The sequence below is a fragment of the Carcharodon carcharias genome, chromosome 6, assembly GCF_017639515.1.
Source record: "Carcharodon carcharias isolate sCarCar2 chromosome 6, sCarCar2.pri, whole genome shotgun sequence".
Taxonomy (NCBI): Eukaryota; Metazoa; Chordata; class Chondrichthyes; order Lamniformes; family Lamnidae; genus Carcharodon; species Carcharodon carcharias.
Genome location: NC_054472.1, coordinates 23707811 through 23729799, shown reverse-complemented (window position 1 = coordinate 23729799; position 21989 = coordinate 23707811). Strand labels below are relative to the sequence as shown.

The 21989-nt window shown below is 43.7% G+C and overlaps 1 protein-coding gene across 1 annotated transcript in view; it reads right to left on the bottom strand.

Annotated features, from left to right (window-relative positions):
• LOC121279341 (neurocalcin-delta) overlaps positions 1 to 21989 on the bottom strand; it is a 484317-nt gene that overhangs the window by 143664 nt on the left and 318664 nt on the right. The window contains exon 3 of the mRNA XM_041190507.1: positions 3804 to 3879. The gene's annotated coding sequence lies outside the window, so the exon portion shown is untranslated. The remainder of the gene's footprint in view (positions 1 to 3803; positions 3880 to 21989) is intronic.

The window sequence follows — 21989 nt, the reverse complement described above, 5'->3', positions numbered from 1 at the left end:
GATGGAAAGTTCATGCTACAGACAATATTTACAGGCATGTACAATGAGAACCTTGGAATGACACAACAGATGGCTCAGCAGAAATATATCCACAATTTGGCACAGGTGGCACTAAACTGGCAAACCTCCGCTCAGAAAGGCCATTGTTGTCACCATCGAGAACTCTTGGGTCAGGTGCATTATGGGTCAATATATGAAAGCTGATTCTACCACGCTACACACAAAAAATGACCTTTAAAAGTGTGTTCCTATTGTACCAATGCAAATTCTTACACATTACCCATATCATTGACTCTCTGAGTAAATGTTAAACAGGCCAATTAGTCAATTTTGGGCAGTTATTGATACCTACTGTTCATTTCATGAGGTTGTCCTGCCTATGGTCTGATTCAAAGCCAAAGAAGAGAAAGCATTTACATAGCACCTTCTAACAGCCTTAGAATGGTCACCACGCTTCAAAAACAAAAACTACTTCGGTGCGGACACTGTTGCTATGTAAGCAATGCGGCACAAAGCAAGGTGCCACAAATAGAAAATGAGATGAATGGTCAGATAATCTGTTGTCTTTCATTTCACTTGGGCAGTGGCTAGTTTTGAATTTATGTCTTACTTGACATTGAGAATCTAATTCATACATGAACACCATGACCTTGTGATATCAGAGGGCCCCGTGCTCTCCACAAACTAAGGGCAAACTGTCTGAACTAAATTTTGGACAAAACCTTTACAATTGATAGAGAAGAGACATTTTTTGGTGAGAACGGAAGCGCTGTGATTTTTCAAAGGGCGATAGCAAGCTTTATTATTTCAAGAATAAACTGAAACATAAGCACTGGACAATACCAAAAGATACAGTTATACTTTATTCAAATCAGGATGTCACCCCACTGAAGTGATTGAAAATTAACACACAAGGGAATGCACACTGATAATAATCTACATTTATCTTACAGTAAATAAACATTTTAATACTTTATAGGAAAGCTTTTGGTTGCACTCCAAAGTACTCCAATCTAGTCAACAATTTTTATAGAAATATGTAATGAAAACTGTCGCCAACAGAGTGGGTGACCCACTCCTGCTCTCTGCCCATTGGCTCCGACCCACTCCAACTCTCTCCTCATTGGCTCCAACCTACTCCAGCTCTCTGCCCATTAGCTTCGGCCCACTCCAGCTCTCTGCCCATTGGGTCTGACCCACTCCTGCTCTCTGCTCATTGGGTCTGACCCACTCCTGCTCTCTGCCCATTGGGTCTGACCCACTCCTGCTCTCTGCTCATTGGCTCCAACACACTCCAACTCTCTGCCCATTGGCTCCGACCCACTCCTGCTCTCTGCTCATTGGCTCTGACCCACTCCTGCTCTCTACCCATTGGCTCTGACCCACTCCTGCTCTCTGTACACTGGGGTCCAACGCACTCCTGCTCTCTGCCCATTGGGTCCGACCAACTCTAGCTCTCTGCTCATTGGTTTGGACCCACTCCTGCTCTTTGCCATTGGTTTGGACCCACTCCTGCTCTCTGCTCATTGGCTCCGACCCAGTCCTGCTCTCTGCCCATTAGCTCGGACCCTCTTCTGCTCTCTGCCCATTGGATCCGACCCACTCCTGCTCTCTGCTCATTGGGCCTGACCAACTCCTGTTCTCTCTACACTGGTGTCTGACCCACTTCTGCTCCCCGCATACTGGGGTCTGACCCACTCCTGCTCTCCGTATACTGGGGTCTGACCCACTCCTGTTCTCTATATAATGGTGTCTGACCCATTCCTGTTCTCTATATAATGGTGTCTGACCCACTCATGTTCTCTAAATTGTCACATTGCTTCTCCGCTATCCAGCACTGTGTGAGCAAAATTTCCTCTAACTAAATATTTCGAAGAGAGAAGCTGTTCTCTTTGGACACCCACCACAAACTCCAATCCCAAGCCACCAACTCCATCCCTCTCTTTGATAACCGTCTGAGGCTGGCCCAGACTGTCTGCAACTTTGGTGCGGTATTTGACCCCAAGATAAGCTTCCGAGATCGCCCCTTTCCACCTATGCAGCATCATCCCACTCCACCCCACCTCAGCTTGTCTGCTGCTGAAACCCAAATCCATGCCCTTGTTACCTCTCGACTTGACTATTCCAGCACCCATCACATTCCACCCTCGGTAAACTTGAGATCATCCAACTCTTCTGTCCGTGTCCTAACTCACACAAAGCCTTGTTCACTCATCACCTCTGTGCTTGCTGACCTATACTGGCTCCTTTCTAACTCCTCCAGCCTCACAATCTTCCAAGATATCCATGCAGATCTAATTTTGGCCACTTGACCATTCCTGATTTTAATTGCTCCACTATTGGTTATCATGCCTTCAGCTGCCAAAGCACTAATGTCTGAATTCCTTCCCTAAACCCCTACCTTTCTAATTTTCTCTTCTCCTTTAACACATGCCCTAAAACCTAACTCTTTGGCCAAATCTTTGGTCATCTGCCTAATATTTCCTTATGTAGCTCGGTGGGATATTTTGTTTTATAAAACTCTGTGAAGAATCTTGGGAATTTTTACCACACTAACTTGTCGTTCTGACCCAGTCTTGCTCTCTGTACATTAGATCTGGCCCATTCCTTTCTGAATTTTGACACAGAGGACATGAGTTTCCCTCATTGAGCAGGAACAGACCTGTCTCTGAACTTGCAGCCCATTCCTGATTCCCACCTATGTGCCACTATGTTGTTTGGGGTCTTCACAATGGCAGCCCAGGCACCTTATTTCAGCCAGGACCCCCACTATAACATCCAACAGGGCGGGGGGATGGGGGGTGGGTGGCAGTGGTCAAAACTGTTATTTTTATACCCTCTCGTTATGGCCACAGTTGCAGTCGAAGGCTACCCTAACAGCCTGGCCTATATGGCCTCATTGTTATTTTAAGCTGTTAAAAAGTCTTCAGGGGGCACTTCAATCTTGAGACTCTCCTGCTCTCTCTCCCCCACCTCTTCCCTCACCTACCCACAGCAACAGCTCCCACCTCTGACAGTGATAGTGAGGCTGCTGATCTGTCCCTGCTGAAGGATCTCCCAAGGCCCTCCATTAACGTCAGGAGTGTGCCCACTGTCCCTAATTGGAGGGTGAGCGCGCTCCCTGGCCACTAATTGGCCTGCTCATCAAGAATCACATTAGGCGTCGGACAGCGACGCAATGTGGGGTCAGGATCCGTAAATGCACCCACTGTCAGGGTCACAGCCCCAGCACAAGAATTCAGCCCATGATCTCTGATGTCTCGAGTTAGACATAAGCATTCTGCTCTGGTGCTCTGAGGGACAGCTGGTGCCCAAGGAATTCTGCTCCAGCATCAGCCGGTGCAAGAAAATTGGAATGGATTAGCAAATAGGAGTGCAACATTCCGTATTTTCTGAAAAATCACTCTGTAGTTCTGTCATGTGCAATTAAGAAAAAAACAAGCATAACATCCTGGCATGTCTTAAATGTTGCTAGGTAACAGTGCTCTCAGTTCTGTCTTGTCAATGTCAATAAAATGTTCCATGGAAAATAATCTGGGTGCAAAGCAGAAACTAGTGAGAAATATTCCATAAATGTCAGCTCTGTCCTGTGAAAATGATATACATCCAAATTTTATAATTTAAAAGCGGGAAAAAGCGAGAAACAGACCAGAAAATAGCATTGCTTTTGTCCTTAGGTATTGAAACATCTCCTTGCAGTTCAATATCGAACTAGAGCATTTAACATATGTGCAAGCCCTCAAAGTAATATTTCATCACCTCTACACATCACATTTGACACAAAAGCAAAACACTATACTCACCAGTTCAACAGAAATTCACGGCACGACTTCAACGGTCACAGAAAGGCTCAACCTCAAGCTGCAAAGCACCAATAACCTGCACAATGAAACATCTTAAATTAGCAGGTGATTAACACAACTCGCATCAAATGGATTGGTGCTTTTTGAGATCATGTTGTGTAACACGGTACAGAAAGCCATCCACACTGCGCAAAAGGTTAAATATTATTACCCTTAGAATTTCCAGAGGACGGTACGATCTATGGTTTATTCCTAACCTGGAAAAAAGTGCATGTGAGGCACAGGCATCAAAATGAATGGGCCATATTTTGCTGTAACAGGGTATCCTACAGCACTTGCCATTCCCTGCATGCTTCTGCTCAAGACATATTGTGCACTAAGTTGCTAAAAGCCTGAGCTGGCAACAGGCAAACAGGGTATTTGGGGTCTGAGTGAGCAGGATAGCCAGCGCAGTACCTTCCATAACCAAACTGAGACTGTGGGTGAATGCAAGGGAGTGAATGGAATGCAAATCAGGAGCAGCAAGAGAATTAAAGAGAAGGGAGGAAAAATTGGATTAAGAGAGAGAAGAGCCAGAATGAAGAATTAAGAAAAAAAAATTGACAATTTTAAAATCTCCTGAAACAATTTACAACCTGAGAACATCACACATAAAATTGCAGTACGAGAGAGGTTCCTGAAATTAACTTCCTGTAGTGGGGGCAATTAATGGGCAATTAAAGCAGGTTCCTAAAGCAAGAGAGAGGCTAAGGGCCAGATTCCAAATTTATCAAAACTAATGGCACAACTCAGACAGAAAATTTTGGTCGGTCACATTTAACCACACATCTCCTCTTCATTGTTGCTGTACCATTTGCTAATAAATAACAGAGAGTGCCATTAGTCTTGCTGTTATTTTGACAGCAAACTCAGCCCATTACCTTATCATTGTCTCAATTTGTGAGGACCATTCAAAACATATAATTTGTTATCATGACATTTTTCATGCTTCTTGGAGTCTTTGATAGTAATTCTTTGAAGAATCTGGATATGGTGACCATGGAAACACTATATCACAGCAACATCATATTGTATTACTAAAGACAACATTTCACTATGGGAGCATATGTGGTTTACAAGTTGCAAAGTGATAAAAGAGCAGAAAACATCTTTATCTTTTATCTTGCTCTTCGAGTGTCTAACCTGGCACTACCTGGTCAATCATCTGTGGGCAGCACGTTGCTGTAGCTCTCCAATTACTATTTTGTTCTGTATACTTAGAAGTCATAATGAAGAGGATGAGAAGGTAAGATATTGCCTACTCAACGTTTTCCCTCCAGCACAGGGAAAGAAGATTCTTGAATCTTGAATGAGCTCTTGAATCAGCTTCTTTCAAGTGAAAGAGCATTTTTGTTTCTGTCAAGTTCCTATATAAATGCAAAATCAGGTTTATACAGCAGGAGAGTGATGCACAGCTCTTCGGTGTCCAGGGACCAGCTTAAGTAGTGAATCCTACAAGCCAGATGGTTCGAAGAATCCATTTTAACTCCTTATGGGGAAGCCAAGAATCAGGAGATTGTTCTTTTACTCTTGGGTTTCGTCAGTATCGGCCGTGTCAGTCTCTCAACTAAACCCAGCAAGAAGAGCCAGCTGGCCAATAGGCAGGAGCAGGGTTTTGGGTAGTATGAGGGCACCATCAGGAACCCAAAGGAACACCCCCAGCACCTCAGCAAGTGATTGGATGGAAGTGGGGGTGGTGGCAGGAGGGCATCATGGTTTTTTTGTGGGGGGTGGGGGATGTTAGGCATGAGGAGAAGGAAGCCTGCAGCAGGGGAGGCTCAAGTTCTCCTCGAGCGTCCTTGAGGAGCACTCTTATATTCCCTACTGATTCATGAGGAAACAAAAAAAAATAATAATTTTACTTTCTTTCTGGCCTTTCTCTGGCCCCAGCTCCTCTTGTTGCCAGGTTGGGCTGGCAGGAAAGACACTTCCTCATTATAGGTCTCAGGTTAAAAGTGATGAATTGGAAACCGATATGCATTTATAGTGAAGGAGTCTGCTGCCTTTCGATTGGTAACCCACTCACCCACACCGAACCTGCTGATCTTCAGGGAGGCATGGGCTTCAGTTTGTCAACTGGCTTCACCATCCTTTAGACTGAAATCAAATATCCACCAGCATTTTCACAGGTACTTTGCTGGGCTGAGCTACAGAAAAGTGATCCAATATTACATTTTAAACAGCAATAACTTTTGTGGTACTTTGTGGCCATGGCCTGCTGTGCCATCTGGGAGGTAGTGGGAATGGTGTCAAGCACCGAGGTGGATCCATACCATCCAGAGACGGATCCTCTGCCACCTTCCTGATGTTGCAAGAATTGGTGGAAGTTTTTTGAAGGACTCATCAGTAGTGCTGGAACTTTGACCTGTGCATACTTACTGTCATTGCTGATGCCATTGCTGGCTAATAGTTAGATGCCCCTGTGAAAAGTGGTCCAGCATGAAGAAACCCTCAGTATACTCCCAACCCACTGCATGATCCATTTGTCATGTTACTAAAACATGAGAGAGATTATAAACTGTTTTACTCAAACCTTATCTTTTTGCTTATTTAAAAAAAGCAGTCTTTGTTGAACTAAAAGATGGCTGCTACAGGTCACATGATTCACAAGTTTCTGGAAATTTCCAACAGCATTTACAGGACAAAAGCTCAACCCTCAATATTGTGAGATCACGCACCTCTCATTGTGAGATCACATTACAATCAATGAGACCAGGGACCAGCAGACGATCTGTCTCCCCAGCCTGGCCGTTTAACAAAGGGAGTGCCATCAAAACTTGTTATATCTGCAGAGGCACTAATACCATCATCTATCGCTGAAGGTGAACAATGGATTTTGACTAGAGGCATTGAACCTGCTTGTTAGCCTGCAACTGACTCATTAATGGGCCACATCACATGACCTAAGCTTCTGGCCTTTGGAAAGTTTTAATATTACATTTCTAGACTCATACCTCAGTTTGCTGTTTAACCTCTAGCTTGCAAACACCATAGCAGGACTCCAGGCTGCCCAACAGCCTGCATCAAGTCTAAACTTCCTTGGAGCTGTTTCTTTGGAAGATTCCTGCCATCAACTGCTGAACAGACCAAGTCTCTGCTTACCAACCTCATCTTGCTTAGTCACCACCAACTTTAAAGGAAGTTTGCAACTCCCGCTTCAACTAGCTGAACCTGCCTGAACTGTAACTCCTCTGTGAAGGAACACTCACTGGACTCATGATTTTTCTGGACTCTGGTAATCCTGTGAACTGATATCCATATGTGTGCTTCTTTTTCTTTTAAGTTATTCGTTGTTGTAAAAACTCTTTCCTATCTTCTTATTGTGTGCATGTGTGTGTGTGCGTGTGCATGTGCGCGTGTGTGTGCGTGCATGTGTGTTCGTGTATGTGCGAGTGTGTGTGCGCGCATTTGTACCAAGTTGTGACCATCCTCCAGGTTTGAATGTATGAATAAACAATGTTTCTGTTTTAATTCTAAAGAAAGTTTGCTGTGAGTCACTTTAAAAATTGATCTCACAAACCAAGGCTTTGGGGAAACGCGCCAATGCCTATTTCAAAAATTAAAGCACTTCTGCTTACGGACAGACAGTGAGTAAATAAAGGAGTTCAGGTTTGTCTCTCTCCCCTGCCCATAACACATTGCTGTCCTGATCTGCTGCCCATGAAGACTCATCTCTGAGGAGTCTGCTGGACCATTCTTTCTCCGTTCTCCCCTGCAAGTGGCTGCATTCTGCTAAGTGAATGTACAGCAGATCACTGCAGAGTTATACAAGTGAACACAGCAGCCCAGCTTAGGGGCAGCTCCCTACACTCAGAGTTCAACTCTACTCAGACTGTAAGTAGGATCCATAAATATCCCTGCATCAAGTGTTTATGCTTTCAAGGTTCTGGTACATATTCTCCTTCAATGTATAATAACCAACTGGTTTGCTTGTCTATAAAGGTATTAGGTTCTTATTTAAACTCAAAAAGATGAAGAGGCCTCTCCCTACAATCTCAATAGAGGAGGGAAAACACCTAGCAACTCCTAGCCTAACTTCATCCCAAGGCATGCATACACCTCTGGCCCCTCTAGAACGTTGCCATATAGTATCAATGCATGTCAGCCTGGAACTCATACAGCAACAGTGAGGCCACCAAGCCTGTACACAGTGAACCCATCACTGGTGTTCAGACCACAAGGCCCCATCCCCTCACTACCAGTGATGATGCTTCTTAATGTTGGAAGTGTCTGTGCCCAGGTCACTGACACAAAACTCAGTGCTAATGGCTAAGGCTGCCAAAGATGCGATGCTGTTTCAAACCAGCTGAAGGGGATTCGCTTCTCCATGCAGCAGTGTACCATGTCAACGCCCTCTCCCTCTCGCCCTTGCAGGAGAAACGGGCACACAACACCCGTGAAAAGGAGAGGAATGGGGGATGGGGCCAATGTTGAAGGCATTACAGACAGTAGAGGAGAGAGCCATGGAGATTGCTAGGGCACCAATCAGAGAATGTATAGGTAACAGCCCATCCCCATTCCTGACACCAGCGGCCTGAAATATTCTCAAATGCTGAGATGAGTGAGATGGAATGGGAGAGATTCATACGAAGTATAAACACCAGCACAGACTAGTTGAGGTGAATGGTCAGTTTCTGTGCTGTACATTCTGATTAATTCTATGTAATAATGTATCAAACATACAAGAACTGAAATATTGCACTCAAGATAGTTAAACTTGCTCGTAAAGTTGCCATGCCCAACTGAAAATCCATCCAGTAAGCTTTGTTCTCAGAATCCTGCCCTTTCTCAGAATGGTGCCGCAGGATCGAGGTGCTCTATGACCTACTCTTGTTCCTGATGTTGCAAGGTGCCAGGAGTCTTGAGTTTTTCCCCTTTCCTGGAGCCTGTTTTCCACCCCTGGAGATTTCAGCCTGATGTTATTCACGCCTCCGGGGCTGTACATCCTCACGTTAGGCCCTCTTACAAGAACTCCTTTACAGGCTTAAACGTTACAGTGTATTTATTTACCTCTTCCTACTGCATGCTGGTAAGGTGTATTCTTGTATTCAAGGGCGCTTGAGTTTATTTATTCAATTTGCTCCCCCCACTCTCTTAATTTAAATTGGAAATGAGGATCAATGACCATTACTGTAACTCCTTATATAAATTCATCAGAAGTAGCAAACACTTTTCTTGCTTATTTTTCAACCCCCAACTTAATTAAGAATTTTTTCACCTTCCCACAGAATATCTGCAGCCTGAATGAATGAATGAATCGTGTAACCAGCCACAAAATGTTTCCAAGGATGCAAAATATGAGAAAGATGTTCAGAAGATTTTTTAAAGCTATTTTTGTTCTCATATGTGGAAAACTGTGTTGCCTGCTCCCTGATGTACTTATCTCAACCCTTACTCATCTAGAGCAAAAGCTCTACTGCATCGCTATCTGTTCTGAAATGATTCTTCAGTCTTGAACTCTAGACATGGGACTTAGTTCTTAGACTATAGACATACTCTGGTATCTGCTTAACAGTTGTTTATTAGTATTACGCCTGATCAAGTTACAGAGTAGGCACGTTGCTCCTAGGCATGATTCCAACCTCTCTCTTGAGAGAGAGAGAGAGAGAGAGAGAGAGAGTGTCTAACACATGACCGACTGATATCAGTGTTACATCATTATGACATACATGAGCATATCCCATCTGTTAACCCTTTATACTACACAATCAAAAGAGGTTGCACCTTTTTGGAGTTAGATTTGCATTGTGATATTTGTACAAACAAAGTTCCAGAGCAGCCAAATTCAAAACTTTGAATTTGTCCATTTAAATGTCAGAAACACAGAGAGCTGGAAAAGCTGTCAATGAAAATAATGTCTCAACATATTATACTGATATTCCTCTATTTTAACATCTAAATTACAATAGCAGACAGGGGAATGTCTTATAAATGCAGGCGCTAGCAGCAGCAGTCATTTTGAAGCCATTATGTTATAAACCACCACATGAATAGTTAGGTAGAAAAACCAAAGTACTGTAGCATGAAGTGCCCTCAGGTATCCAAATTAGATGAACATAGTTTTCTTCCAGAAAAATCATACAACTATGATATTTATTCTGAAGTCAATTTAATGAAACTCGAGGCCTCAAGAAACTTTTCAAATCTAGATTTTAACCATTAACTCCACCTCGGATCCTACAGGTTTTCATTTATTTTCTGACGTGATGATCTGGTCACAGGGACTAAATTGTCAAATCAGCAGAGAACTCTAATGGAGCACAATATTTCAGAAGAGCAACTCAAACTGCCAAAATATCACTTACTCTTCAACTCCCCTCTGAAACCACAAGCTGGTATCAAAATAGTACCAAGTGCTGAATTTCTTGGAATTCAGCCAGATGCAGTATTCCCGACAATGGTGAGCCAGCTATTAGCGTGCCTTCTCCCTGATGAAGCCTTGTGCCAGGAAGTAGGGATGGAAACAGAGGTGCAATGGTAGGCTTACAAGACCTGCAGCCTAGGCCTGGCTGCCAACCAAAGGCCTTGTCACTGATGTTGATGAACAAAGAAGAATGATAGAAAGAGTAAGACAAAAACAATTAGAGTGAGAAAGAACTAGCTATATCTACCTCACAGATTAAAAAGTGCCTTTCGTTTAATATCTCATCCAAATGAAAATACAGAACTCTGTCTAATACCCCCATGTCGGTGTCAGCTCAAATTCTAGGGGGGTAGAATTGGATAAGTCCAGAAAATGGGTGCAGAGAATGCAGTGTGCGATTAACCAGAGCCCAATCATTGTGACACAGGCTGCTTGCTAAGTTAAATGATACTCACGTAGATGTGCTGCCACTCAGTGGCATGACTAGAGGGCCATAGTTCATGTGAGGTTAGCATGACTGAAAGCTGACCTGTACTTCTTTAAGGGGAGGACCATTCTAGTTGCAGAAGTTGTTGGAACTGGTTGCAGAAGGCATTCTCATCGGGAAGAAGAATGAATCTGGTGTAACAGATCAGAGAGCAGGCTTTCGGGTGCAGCATTGGAGATCTTGATGCAGGAGGTGGACAGAAAGGGTTAGGAGGCCCTCCAGACAGACAGCAAAGGCAGTGGGAACAGATAGCTAATGTCGTCAATTCAAGCGGTCCAGCCTCGAGGACCTGGGTGTAGTCAGGAAACAGCTTAACGACCTCACACAAGTGATCAGTGAATGCATCTCCAAATGTCAAACCCTTACAAATGAACCACTAACCTTACACACCATTCCATTCATCATCTCCCCCTTCACTCACCTATCAACATTCTCTATCAACCATGATTCATAACTAGCATTCATAGCCTCACCTTCGTGTCAAGCATTTAGCATTGCTACAAGCCCCACACCCACATCTTGCAGCTTCCACATACAGCTTGCAATTCAATGATGACAGAATCATCAGCCAAAACACATTGTGCCACCCTCTCAGACACAATTCCTTGCTACCTGGCTCTGGAATTGAAACTGGAATTTTAGATGGCCTTGTACATACTTATGCTGTTACTGGATGTGGCACTACAGGTTAATCTTGCATGGTCAACACCTGGCAACCTGTTCCCACGATGGCAAGTCTACGCAAGATAAATGTCAGTGAATGTTCAGGAATGGTCAAATTAAAATTAATTACAGATTATGGAAGTTAACATTGTGGCATGAATACTAAGGGCGGGTATTTGGCCTAGAAAACTTGACATTTACCTTGGCAACTTCCTTTAGGTCAGCCATCTTCTTCCTGCTCTGTATGTAGATTTTGGATCCTGAAAGTATTGCTAGCTCCATTTGCATTCTGTTCCCAGGCTCGCTGAACCCGCTCCTTTTGAGCATGATGTCTTCATTTCCCATACTTCATAAATGAGGACCTTAAGCACTGGAACATCAGATCCAAGTGCTCTTGCTCTGGTAGCCTCTATGTACAGAAATCCTGTGTTCATATATCAGGGGTGGGCAGGAATGTGGGGTTGTGGTTACATTCAGATCAGCCATGGTCTTATTGACTGGCAGAGCAGGCTCGAAGGGCTGAGTGGCCTACTCCTGCTCCTAATTCGTACGTTCATTTGTTCATATTAAACCTTAGCCTGCTCTCTCCAGAGTACTTGAGCATCACGCAACGTATTCAATCCCATCACATCATTGGATAGCCCACGCTCCAAATAGAAGATTGCACAGTTTGTACATGCAGCTGAAAACATCAATACCAGGGGTTTAACATGCCAGCAAGAGTTCTGATATACATCTTCAGTAACCTACAGTTAACCACCAAATAGCACACCAACAGCAATTTCCAGGCTTTAGCTTCCTTGCATCAGTTGTGATTAGTACATCCCAAATTGTGAACAGTGTCAACTTTTGCTGTAGCAAAGCATCTAATGGCATCTGCCATTAGTTAGATTGGTGCAGGCATTTAGGTGGTAGGGGAAATACAGTAAGAATTTATTGAAAGGGAATGAATTACTTAAAATCTCCAGGCAGCCAGTGCCACCAAGCACATTAACAGTTAAAGGTTACCAAATGAACCTTGCACAGCCTTAGGATCTGCAAACAACAGAAAGGCCTTGGGAGCCAGACTGGAGTCAAAGGTTGAAAATAATTTAAATTAAGTGTGCGCTTCAACAGTTAAGGAAAGGCCAGGTGATTCCAGCTTAGATTGGAGGAGAAAGCTCTGCCTGGGTGTAGGGGGATGTGTGTACCTATATGTTGACAAGATTGGAATCTGAACAATGTTCTTGTACGTGACCAGTAATGTATAAATATGCTGAATACTGTAATTTAGCACTGTGCTACCTCAAGCTGCTTGAGATGACTCTCTCCTTGCAATTGCTCGAATAAATGATCGTAACCTGTACCTGAGCCTCCTGTGGTCCGTTTGTTAAAGCTACCACAACATAGGTTTTTAATTTGTCTTTAAGTTTGGCAAGTTGCTGTAAGTGTGAGGCGATAATGTTGCAGCAAAGCAACTGAGTGAACAGGCCTGTGTATCTCCTTAACCAATCAGATTAACGGATTGTGAAATAAGCAATGTAGGGATGGAAAAGGAAGCAGAAATTAGGGTGGATGAATTCAATGTCAACTGCAGCCTGAGAGAAATAAAAATGGATATTTTAAAAACCTGAAGGATTGAGAATCCACATTTGTAATAGTTAATTTTCAGTGTCAATGATGTTGCTTGATCGTTATTAACATTTACCATGCAGTTGAAAGGGTCCTTGCACTGAAATGGACAAGAATTACTTTTCTGTGATGAGTTTAGTTTGTATCTGCCACCCCCAGTAGAGCAATTTTGCATCATCCAATGCATTTCAACGGTGAGGCAGACAGCGAGATGCCATTTTCACGAAGCTAACAATGAGAGTGGCACAATTGCCCCTCATTGAAAGCTGCTGCACTATTTAGGCTTAAGTGACGCTGAGTGCCATTAGCTTCACCTTTATTTTGATAGCAAAATCTGGGCCATGATGAATTGTTCCACTTTGCCCTGCACAGAATATGTTTCAAAATGTCTCCCTGCCAGCTGTAGGTCTGGCTCTCACTTTTCTCACCTGACTGATAGATTGCTGCTTCCATTCAGTAAACTAAATGAGCGAGGAATTGATTGCAATTTACAACTTTAACACAATACTTTCTATGGATTTTGAGAAGCAGAGTCCTAGCAAATGCAAATGCTCGTGTGTCGGTGAATAAAAGAAAGAAAAACTTTAATTTATGAAGTGCTTTGTGCAACCTCAGGCACATCACATCCAGTACAATACATTTGCACTTTTGAAATGTAGGGGAAAATATCATCTAAAAGGAATTGAGTAAACATTCAAGCCCTGAAGTTCTGTAGGGGCTCTTGCAATTTCCTTCCATACCTTTGGCAAATCCCCAGAAAAACAGTCATACATGCCATTTCCCTGGGGTTTGGCTAATTCCCCTCTAGTGTTACAGTGAGAAATCAGTTGAGCCTACACAGATTTAGGGCCCTGGTTTGGAAAGGAAATGGAGGTTTAACAGGGTAGATATTGATTGAAATCAAATACTCCAGGGGTCGTTATAATCCATCACCATTTTTTTGGAAAAATATACTTTATTCATAAGATATCTGAAAGAACATTACAATATATTTCAAAATGGCCATCACAAAAAGTGCAATCGTATTCAAGTTTCCCCACATAGATCATGAGGTGCTTCAATACAATCAATGAACATTACAAATATTTCAATATGGTCATCACAGACAGCCAGACCATGCAATGGTTTTCAAGTTATCGACATAGTTCATAATACACTCTGAAGTGCTTCAATACAATTATGACACATGTAGTTTTCACTGTATACATTCAGTGTGGGTCATATAACCTGAGGGGTCTATACAATTCCCAGCCCCTCAGTGTGCCATGCCTGAAAGGTCTTAGACAGTGACCTTTCCCCATTGCACCTTTGCGGCAGCTGCCCCAAGCTTTAGTGCGTCTCTCAGCATGTAGTCCTGGACCTTGGAATGTGCCAGTCTGCAGCACTTGGTTGGGGACAACACTGCACTGGAAGACCGACAAGTTTCGGGCAGACCAAAGAGCATCTTTCACTGAGTTGATGATCCTCCAGTTGCAGTTGATATCACGGTGTGTGTCCCTGGGAACAGCCCATAGAGCACAGAGTCCTGTGTCACAGAACTGCTCGGGATGAACCTCGATAAAAACCACTGCATCTCTCTCCAGACCTTCTATGTGAAGGCACATTCCACAAGGAAATGAACAACAGACTCTTCACCACCACAGCCACCTCGAGGGCAGCGTGCGGAGGGGGTGAGACTCCTGGCGTGAAGAAAGATCTGATGGGGAGGGCTTTTCTCACCACCAGTCAAACTACTTCATGATGCCATCACCATTTGCAGGAAGGAAGAAGAAACAAACGTTTGTGCAGGGTGACAGGATTGAAAAGTTAGGGGTGCTGTTATGAGGAGCACAGTTTGGCAAAAACAGCAGAAAATATAATTGGAACTGCTTCATTATTAGCAGTCAGTGAACATGCTTTCCATTTGCTTTCCATTTGCTTTCTTTATCCACCCAAAAAAAATCCTTCTCTTGGCTTCCAGAAGTCTAAAGAATCCATAGGGTTAACCTGGAAATGCATTTTAATCAATCTGCATTGAATTATCTTTTCACATAACACCACCATAATAGAAAATGTGCTTTTGTTAATGTCAAAACCGAGGAGACAACAACAAAAGGCTATAATAAATTCATAGCAACTTTCACACGAATCCTGAACACATCAGAATATGAAAGGCAAATTACTTGTGCATATTGCATGTGTCACTTACTCACTGCTGCCACTTGGCTACATCTACTGATGTGAACACAAGAAGAAACATTCAGTAGAAAATGAGAAATCATAATCATGTTGGTAAAAGATTATTTTTTAAAATTTATTGCTGTGTTTCTCCCCAACCCATCCCCCCTCAATTCTGATGGTTTTTAATCAACACAATTACACAAGCAGGATAATCATAGACATAGCAACTGCCACTATTAATGTGAACTGGAACTCCCTCCCTTACAGCACTGTGGGTGTACCTACAACACAGGGACTGCAGCAGTTCAAGAAGGCAGCTCACCACTACCTTCTCCAGGGCAGTTAGAGGTGGGCAATAAATGCTGGCCTAGTAGCAACACCCACATCCCGTAAATGAATAAAAAAAAAAGAAAATTGGGTTTATGTGTGGCACCGACAGCCAACATTTAAAAATGTGAATTTGCTCTCATTTGTATCTCAGGTTTTACTGCTAAATTGGATTTGTGATATGGTATGTGGCAGGGCAGGCTGCGCAGTATCTGGCATTTCAGCCTGGTATGGTAGCAGCTGAGAGGTGATCTTAGAAATACCCACAGCATGTTGGAAATGCAACCCTTCAGATGAGAGTTAAACCCAGGGCCCGTCTGCTGTAAGAACATCGCAATTAGAAGCAGGATTAGGCTATTCAACCCCTTGAGCCTGCTCTGCCATTTAATAAGATAATGGATGATCTCATTTGTGGCCTTAAATCCACTTTCCTGCCTGGCCCCATTACCCTTGCCTCTCTTATCAATCCAAAATCTGTCCAACTCAGCCTTGAATATGTTCAATAACTCAGCCTTCACTGCTCTTTGGAAGTAGAGAATTCCAAAGACCAAAATCACCATCAACTGGTGCATTCTCCATGGCAATGTCTCTACCAATCAGAATCCACTTGCCAACCAATCAGCACTCTCTTCTCATACAGTGTAAATTGTTGTTTTCCCCTTACATTCGTATTCTTGCAAAGTGTCCTGATGAATGCAAGATGAAAAGCTTCGACATGTCTCTTTTTTCAGTAATACTTATACTACATAAGTAAAATAAAATATGAAAAATAACGCTACATATAAGTCTTCTTCCGTTGTGATCTCATTACGGCTGGTGAACCACTGAAGCTCCAGGAAACCCACGTGTCTCCTACGACATTCAAACTGCTGCACAAAACCACAGCTAATGATCCCCATAACAGCCAGAATCGAATACCTGCCGCTGCCTGAAGGCTCCTGTTCCTGCACCCCCGAAAATTTAACCAGCTATGAGAAGAAGTCAGGGAGCCATCCACACGCATTCTCCCAGGACTTTTCCCCGCACCCCCGAAACAACTGGCATCGCCGTTTGCAACAGAAATAACACTCCCAGAACTCCTTGACAAGGTCATGTCAGTAATGCTTCTTAACAAGAAGCAGACAGCTAGAGGAAGAGATACAGTAGAGCCTTTCCGGAAACCAGGATAACAGAATACCACTGAATGGGGAGAATCAAATAAAGAATAAAATGGTTTGCACGCCAATTTCAAATTGCCAGTTTTTGGGTCCTTCCAGATTTTGGGACTTTGGGTAAGGGGTCTGGTTTCAATAAGATCACCTCTCATGCTTCTAAACTCCAATGAATATAGTCAGAACCTCAAAAGACACCCCTCCATTCCAGGAATCAACCCATTGAACCTTCTCTGAACTGTCTCCAATGCAAGGAAAACTGCCCCCAGGTTCACGTAAAAGATCGTTTGGCACCCTTTGGTAAACAGCAAGGAAGCTTTCCACATGTCCTGCCCAATATTTAGCCCTCGGCCCACATCACTAAAATGGATGATTTGGTCATGTGTTTCATTGTTGCTTGTGGGAACCTGGCTGTGTGCAAATTGGCTGAACCCAGTAGCAACTACACTTCAAAAATGCTTCATTGGCTATACAATGCTTTGTGATAAAAGGCCATAAAAGGTGCTGTATAAATGCAAGTCTTTTATTCTTCACATGACATGGAAAATGTAAACCTGGGATACGACTATAATTTAAATCTTGGGTTTAGGACAAAGTAACTTTTGGGCTGATAATCAGGGGCTTCTTCATTCTCATGCACTTGGAATTGATTTCCAGGCCAAACCATGGAAATGAAAATACTGGAATTGTTTAAGTAATAATTAGATGCAGCAATATGGGAAGTACTGAATCCATGAAATAATGAGCTGAATGATCTTCCTTATCCCTAATTCACCCAAAGGGACCAGGAATGTCAAAGCAGCTGTTTCCTGTGATGGAGATTGGGGGGGTGGGGGGTGGAAGAGGGGGTGGTTCACGTTGCAGATAAAGGTATAAAAATTCTTCCTAAAAAAAATTCCAGCCTATGGTTGCCATTGAGAAACTAAGTTGTGAGCTCTACTTGTACCCTGCTGCAGCAAGTCCACCTGTGTCCTGGGCAAAGGCAGAACAGATGGAATTTCTTCCAGGAGATGTTACACCATCAGTTCTGCCTCTCACCGGATGGAATAGGGGTCTTGAGTGCAAGAAGTGCTTGCCCCTGCAATCTGAATTTTGGATCACTTATAGAAAGAGGCAGAAACCCAGTGAAGCTGATTCCTGATCCAAAATTTGGCCTGTCCTCATTCACAGCATACATCCCGGTACAGAGAAACATAGAAATATAGAAACTAGGAGCAGGAGTAGGCCATTCGACCCCTTGAGGCTGCTCCGCTATTCAATATGATCATGGCTGATCCTCTATCAATGCCATATTCCCGCTTTCTCTCCATACCCCTTGTGCCCCTAATATCCAAAAAATAATCAATTTCTTTCTTGAATATACTCAGTGTCCCGGCCTCCACAGCCTTCTGTGGTAGAAAATTCCACAGGTTGACCACCTTCTGAGTGAAGAAATTTTTCCTCATCTCAGTTCTAAATGGCCTGCCCTGTGTCCTGAGACTGTGGCCCCGGCTCTAGACTCCCCAACCAGGGGAAACATCCTCCCTGCATCCAGTCTGTCTAGCCCTGCTAAAATTTTATATGTTTCAATCAGATCCCCTCTCATTCTTCTAAACTCTAGTGAATACAGGCCCTGTCGAACCATCTCTCCTCATACAACTGTCCTGCCATCCCCTGTATCAGCCTCGTGAACCTTCGCTGCACTCCCTCTATGGCAAGTATATCCTTTCTTAAGTGGGGAGACCAAAACTGCACGCAATACTCCAGGTGTGAGACACTGCCCTACCAAACCCAGAGACCTCAGGACAAAGTGCATGAGTCTATGGCAGATTATTAATAAAGATGCAGAAATACAACAATACAAAAGCTGTTTGTTGGCTTTGGCCTGCAAGTTCCAGCTCTGGCAGCAGCAGTCACTTACTAGGGCAGCATGTGAAATAACTATCTGAGGTAGCTGGATGTGCCACTTTTGGCTCCAGCACTATTTTAGTTATATTACCCTGCTAGATAATGAGTCAGCGCTGATTCTAGTAAAGTCTGCCATGTACTGAAACTCATCGAAGGCAATAAAGGGAGACTGCAATGGTTGCCAATTGCTGGCATTCTTGCAAAGATGAAGAGATGGATTTTGGTGACCCATTTGGATGGGTGAATCGTCACAAGGGCCCTAGAATATTGCACTTAATTATTAAAGTGCAGGCAGCACTCCTCTGAACTCTGCCCCTCCTGCTCCTTCCACAGAATCTGGGCCAGATCTGCCATGGGTCACCAAAAGCCATCTCTTCATCTGGGACAGCAGTTTCAAAATGTGGTGGAGCAAGGGTAACCCTTTGAAGCCAGCACCTACCCCATCAATCTTTCGAAACCGAGCATTCATTAGTTTTCTACTAAATCATTCATAATCACTCATCCATGTGGGACATTGACTAACAGGGGTATCTGGAGCTGATTGGGAAATATCACAATCCCCAGTGACTCTAGCCTTCCAGATCTACTAGTGAGACAGGTTGCCTGGTCAATCATCACGAAGGCCCTAGAGTACTCCAGTTCTGCCTGTCAATGGTGTAAGAGTTAAGGTTCCAAACCCTCCCAGAATGGGCAAAACTTTCCCAGAATTGAGAGGAAGCCTCTGAAACTGGGGGTTTCTGAATTGGCTGGGGGGGGGCGGTGGAAATCAGTGAGCTACCTGAAATGGAAGGGTTCCTCAGTTTTCCACACTTCCCCTGCTCCAAGGTGACCTCTTGTTTTTTTGGAATTTGTCATACAGCAGCTGCTGGCACAGAACCAGAAGGGATTCAACTACAGGGGTCCCAACCTTTGGAAGGTAACTGCAACAACAATTGTAGAAGTCATGTGATCAGATGCCCCATGATATCATGTGACCAGAATGTCACAGGATCAAACCTCCAGAAATGCCTCCAGTGTTGGCAACCTTAGTCAGATTCCAAACTCTGATACAGAAAGGTTCATTTGACTCTGAATTTCTACCCAACACCTCCCCCCAGCTATCCCCACCCTCCCGTGGAGACCTAAACACACTCCCTGCAGGAGGATACCTGTAAACAGAAGTAGAATGTTTTCATTATGTGTTCAGAACGTGTGTGCTCCCACCGCGATCTCAAAATGTACTGCCTGCAGAGTGATGCTAAACCTGCTGAAGCCCTATTATCAATCAGTTCAGTAGCTGCTGGATTCCCTATGGCAGTTTTGGAGAGATTAATGTAAAGGCTTGAAAAGCAGAAAATGGTGTGTATGAATTCGGGTGAACAATTTCCTAGTCCGGTGAAACTGGATATTGCCAAGAACAGGTTATAGAGACTCAACTACAAACAGGAATTGGCAATAACGGCCAAGAAGCTGGCTGTGAATCACCTCTCCAGGGATAGTTGTGGAGGATTCCACTGACTGATTTACACCACCAAACATTTTTTAAAATTCTTTCACGGGATGTGGGCGTTGCTGGCTAAGTCAGCATTTGTTGCCCATCCCTAACTGCCCTGGAGAAATGGAAACAGATTTAGCAAAGCAGCCCAGCAAGAATGAACATATAAGCATTGATAAAACTGAAATATACGCCCAAAGCACCTGGAAACATAACCAAGAACAATACAAAGCAGCATAAAATATACCTAATGAACACAGTAACTAAGAGTTTAGGATTAAATTCAAATTTTGGAATATACACAGCACTCCGATTAATAAAATTACAACTACAGACATTAAGAAAAACACACTTGCATTGACCTCACACCTTCCATCTCTCCATAGACCAAACTGCACTCGGTAAAGCTCCATAAATAGCAATGAGACAAATGGCCAGTTAATCTATTTTGTTTCAATGATAAATGTTGGCCAGGGCAGTGGGAAAACTCCCCTATTCCTTGCCAAATAGTGCTATTCACTTGAACAGATGGACAGAACCTCAGTTTACTGTCTCATTCGAAGGCCAGAGCTCTCCTGTAACCCTCAAAGTATGCCAAGCATGAGGTGCGCCAGTACATTTAGCTCTCTGACTAACTAGTCTCAACAAATAACAATGATGCCTGTTCACTTACTCACAGACAGGCTGGAATACAGAGTGGACCCTTGATTGTCACTTGTCTACGTGCTATGAAAACGTTCAACGTTAAAAGGTTACTCTCCACACTTTGAAAGTTTCTTCCAGTCTTGAGATTTGATTTACACTTTGGAAGTTTGATCCATCACATCAGGACAGGTGCTGCTAATTGCTGCCATAGGTAGGACCTCGGATCAGGGGCAACATGACCGGCACCAGCACCCAGCTGGTCACTGCCGGCACCAGTACCCTGTTGGTCACAAACCTATAGCTGCACAACAGAGAGGGGAACAGGGAGAAGTATAGCTCACAGGAGTCACTACCCACAAAACTTGGTGTACAGTTAGAGGCTAGGATTCCCCGACATGTCTCAGAAGACTCAAGCTGCCACGTCAAATGGTGGAAGGCACCTGTAGCCTCCAAGATGATGATTTGCTCCCTATTAGACCTGGTGGCACGTGTTACCAACAGCTGTGAATTTCATCTGCCCTCAACTTTTTTTGTCTCCAGGTCCTTCCAGGGCTCTGCCACAGACATAACCGGGACAGTTGGCAGCTCATACATACATAAAGTAGATAAATGACTGATGACTTAATTGCCAGGGCTGGCAATAATGCCAACTTTGCCCACAATGATGGCAATCAGAGCAAGCAAACAGCCAGGGTAGCAGCTCTGGCTGCAGGTACAGGGTGCCATTGACCACGTGAACACGTGGCAGTTCAGGCAACCCTAGCACAAGCAGGGGTATTTGTCACTTGCAAGAGCTTCTACTCAATCAGCGTAAGGCTGGTGTTCAACCACAAGATGTTTTTGCAGGTGTACACAAGATTCCCGGGTAGCTGCCATGGTGATTTCATTTTGCTGCACTCCAAGCTACACTGATGTCTTCGGACCTGGAAACAGGCTTAAGAGGTGGCTACTAGCTGATAAGACATGTCTACATCAAAGTAGCTCCATGACACCTGTCAGAAATTCCAGCCCTGAAGCCAAACAGTTCCATAATGAATGCCATATCATCACCAGATGCGAGATTCAACAGGCCATTGGCATGCCGAAGATGTGCTTCAATTACCTAGGTAGATCTGGAGAAGCCCTTCAGTGCACGCCAGTCAGAGTCACAATTGCACAGCTTGGGGCCTGCAAGAGGAATGATTACATCAGATTCTATGTCACCAGGAATTGCAATGAGAACTCCTCTCACTCACTGACGCACGCAATCTCAGGGACATTTTACAAACTCATTCCCTGCATTAAACCCACAGAATGGGAACAGATTAAAAATGGGATTAAAGGTGCCTTATGACTGTCCCAGCATTTATTATACATCAGACATTCTGGAGGGAATGAG